The sequence below is a fragment of the Etheostoma cragini genome, chromosome 3, assembly GCF_013103735.1.
Source record: "Etheostoma cragini isolate CJK2018 chromosome 3, CSU_Ecrag_1.0, whole genome shotgun sequence".
NCBI lineage: Eukaryota > Metazoa > Chordata > Actinopteri > Perciformes > Percidae > Etheostoma > Etheostoma cragini.
The window spans coordinates 30,153,594-30,157,916 of record NC_048409.1 but is presented as its reverse complement, the minus strand read 5'-3'; the positions used below and the strand labels follow the sequence as shown (position 1 = coordinate 30,157,916).

The 4,323-nt window shown below is 40.4% G+C and overlaps 1 pseudogene; it reads right to left on the bottom strand.

The window, feature by feature from the left end:
* Window positions 1-2,295: 2,295 nt before the first annotated feature.
* On the bottom strand, window positions 2,296-3,229 carry LOC117938841 (annotated as a pseudogene).
* Between the last annotated feature and the right edge of the window lie 1,094 nt (window positions 3,230-4,323).

The window sequence follows — 4,323 nt, the reverse complement described above, 5'->3', positions numbered from 1 at the left end:
GCTGCATTATATCTGATCTCCTGCAGGGGGGGACTCCTTAAAGCTGCATTATATCTGATCTCCTGCAGGGGGGGACTCTTTAAAGCGACATTATATTTGATCTCCTGCAGGGGTGGACTCCTTAAAGCGACATTATATCTGATCTCCAGCAGGGGGGGACTCTTTAAAGCTGCATTGTATCTGAACTCCTGCAGGGGGGGACTCTTTAAAGCGACATTATATTTGATCTCCTGCAGGGGGGGGACTCCTTAAAGCTGCATTGTATCTTATCTCCTGCAGGGGGGGACATGAGCTGTTCTAACCCCTATGTTGTATCCCTACCCCCTTTGTCCTACCTCTAACCCATTTGTCTTAACCCTAGCCCTTTTGTCTTACCCCTAGCCCTTGACCCTTCAAACCGAGTGTTAAGGGCTAACCCGCCCCCTATGAAAGGGGACACCACTTGGTGACATCACCATCCAGTAATGATCACAAACTTCCAAAATGCCGTCTGCCAGTGTGTCTATGTTGATTGTGTGGATTTTGACAACAGCGTGGTATTTATGTTTATGTTTTATAGTTATTTTATGTTCACTTTGGTGGTGCAGAGGCAGACATCCCGACCTGTGTAGTACTTAGTTTTGTTGGCAGTACATATGTGTACACACACTGCAGGGTGTGGTGTATATCTGTTTCAGTTATCACCGTTTTGAATGTCATTGATGTTCAGAAACACTTTCTTTGTGTCCACAGAGTGTAAATTGATACCTTTGTTCTGTAACTGAACTTGATTGATTGATTTACAATTGCTAAATATAATGAATTTGTTTTTATTCAAATTTATTGATGACTTACTTGTGTAAAACTACTGATTTATTTTGTTGAATTCTGACGTGATTAAGTCCAGGAGTTGCTGTAAATTATGACCAGAACCAAAGATGCAAATAATACAATTTTTAGTCGATCAGATACTTTACAGATGTCATTTATATAGAGGATAAATTGTTTTGGTCCCAATACTGAACCCTGCGGGACACCACAACCATCGTCCACACATTCAGCTGAATTATATTTTATTTTATTATGTTATATTATATTATATTTTATTATATAATTTACCAATTTCACAAATTGTTGCCTGTCTTTTAAATAACTGCTTAACCAATTCAACACTACCCCCATAATCCCAAGCCATTCCAATTCATTGATTAATATTTCATAATTAATTGTATCAAATGAGTTTTTCAAATCAATGACTATAGCAACTCCACATTTTTTATTCTCTGTGGAATTTGAGATCAGTTAAAGCTAGTGATGTTAACCTATTTGTTCTGAATCCATGTCGACTGCCAGGAAGTCCGTTTTTAATGAATTTGTAAAAATCTTTCATTGAAGATATTTTCTAGAATTAGTATATAAACAACAAATCTTCCCCTTCCTGGATTTTATATTTCCCTTCACACATGTAAAATTACTTTCCACCATTTATTTGGTGCATACAAATGTATCAGGATGCATGAAATAAAGTGTTCAATGTTTCTTTGGGTAGAACACCAAACTCACCCCCCCCCCCCACTCTTAATATGTCTCACCCCTAAAGGCTCATTCAGAGCCAAGAAATATCCTAAAGATGACAAATACACAAAGAAGACCCTAGACAGTACCTTGAAAAATGGACCCATGGATCATTTCTACAAGCAGTAATAACTTCTCATATTTGTGTTTCACATCAGTGGCCCACTGCCTTCAAAATAATATAAATTGTCATGAATTCATGTCCTCTGTTTTGTCTTTAAAAGACATTTTCATTTGTTTGTTCATCTCACTTCTATTTTCCTTATTTCTTTCTGTTATTATCCTAGTATCCCAAATTTAAATTCTCAAGTGCAATCAATACCTGTCTTCTGTGTATTAATATGGTGTTGCCACAAATAATATCGCCATACTATACTTTTGTACACCCCAAGCATTAACAATAATAATACCTTTTATTTATAAAGCACTTGTCAAGGTACCCTAAGACACTTTACAGTAAAGCCCATTAATAGCAAGTGAAAAAGTAAAGAAGCACATAACAGCAGGGGCATTTGATTTATTACAGGTGAAGGCTTGGATAATCTGGATGTGTCCAGGTCAGGTCAGATCCACATGTGTGTGTGTTCCAGAGGTCTGGGCCTGCGATGGGGAAAGGTGAAGTATCATTAGCCCGTCACTCGCAATGCACCTGCCTGCTTCTCACAGATGGCCGTTATTTGTAGTTCATGCATCATTATCCCAAAAAGGTATTCACAGGGGTAACAAACCAGCAAGATGCTCTTACACATCAGTTAACATTTTACCAAAGATAAGACGTTTACATGAGCTACGTATTTTAGACATCTGCAGTCCATACATTATTAAAGAGCGGTTGGCAGGTCAGGAAGTATAATGATAAAACATTTCGCAACATCACGGGTACACTGCTCATATCAAACCTGCTGTGTATTATTTGAAAGGAACACCCAAAAGAAAAGTTGATAAGAGAAGCAAGGTGAGGTGTGCAGGTACTGACAGCTTTCTGTCTTGTCTGCTTAGAACCAGAAAAACACACTTCAAGGATCCTCATGTAGGTGTAAAGGATTAAAATGAGAAGCCCAACGACTTCAAGAGAAGTGTAAGAGAGTCCATAAATGTTGTTCACTCTGGTGTCAGAGCAGGCCAGTTTGACAATAGCGTAGTTATCACAGTAAACTGTGTTGATGATGTTCCCGCACAGCTGTAAAGGAGCACTTAAAGATATTGTGACAGAAACTCCAACAGGTGACAATAACCATTTTAAAGCTATGAGCACGGCAACCTTGTAAATTGTCATACGAGTGTGATATTGTAGAGGATAACAGATAGCAAGATATCTGTCATAAGACATGATGGCTAAGGTCCAAAATTATCTAGTTCCATAAGAGTACGAACAGAAACTCTGCAGGAAGCAGAAGGGAGCAGAAACAGTGTGAATGTCAGAGAGGATCTGAACCAGAAGGAATGGAAACAACCCTGTACTACCATACAGTTCATTTACAAACAGGCTGACCAGAAAAAGGTACATAGGTTCATGTAAGCTCCTGTTCACACAGATAACCACAATCAGCAACACATTGGCACAGATAATTAAAGCATAACAACACAAAATAATCACAAAAAGTAAGTATTTAAAGAGCCCAATATCCAAGTATGCTCCCAAAATGAAATATGAAACCTGTGTAGAGTTTTTCATAATTAGTTTGGTTCCCAACACAACCTTTCAGCTTTGCACAGCATGAACAACGTTACACTTTGTTGATCTGCAGAGATCAAATTAGTTTAAATGTCAAATGTACTCTTATCATAGACTCACAGCATTAACACACACGCAGTATTCAGCCTGCAGACAGTAAAGACATCAATTATCACAATAACACACTCTCTCTACACTTACCAGCTACCATGTTCAGGTTAGAAATGACAGAAAGTAGGTGATCACATATGTAGAAATAAATCATGACATCCTTCTGCTGTCACTGCTTTAAAACTGAGATGAAAAGCTGCGTCAGCTTCTTTTAAAGTCTTCTAGTCAGAGGGGGGGGGGCACATCAGCAGTCTGGCCTCATCACCATGGGACACATCTAACTGACGTCTCAACTTCTACTCTTAGCGTGTTAAAAAACATCATAGGTCATTTAAACAAAAAGATAAACAAATATGAATTGATTCTTTTTTACCATGACGTATGTCTTTAGTTGATAAGCTGGACGTGCCTGGAACACCTCCCTAGGGACCCATCGTAGGAGGCCTCCTTACCAGATGCGCAAACCACATCAACTGGCTCCTTTCGACGCGAAGGAGCAGCGGCTCTACTCCGAGCTCCTCTCGGATGACTGATCTTCTCACCCTACCTCTAAGGGAGACGCCAGCCACCCTCCTGAGGAAACCCATTTTGGCCGCTTGTACCCTGGATGTGGTTCTTTGGGTATGACCCACCCTTCATGACCAGAGGGGAGGGTAGGAACAAACCCTTGCCTGTAGATCGAGAGCTTTGCCTTCTGGCTCAGCTCCCTTTTTGTCACAACGGTGCGATAAACGGAATGTAATACCGCACCGGCTGCTCCGATTCTCCGACCAATCTCACGCTCCATGATCCCCTCACTTGCAAACAAGACCCAAAGGTATTTAAATTCCTTCACTTGGAGTAAGGACTCACTCCCTACCTGACGAATGCACTCCCTCAGTTTCCTGCTGAGAACCATGGCCCCTGATTTAGAGGTGCTGATCCTCATCCCAGCCGCTTCACACTCGGCTGCAAACCGATCCAGTGAGTGCTGAAGGTCACAG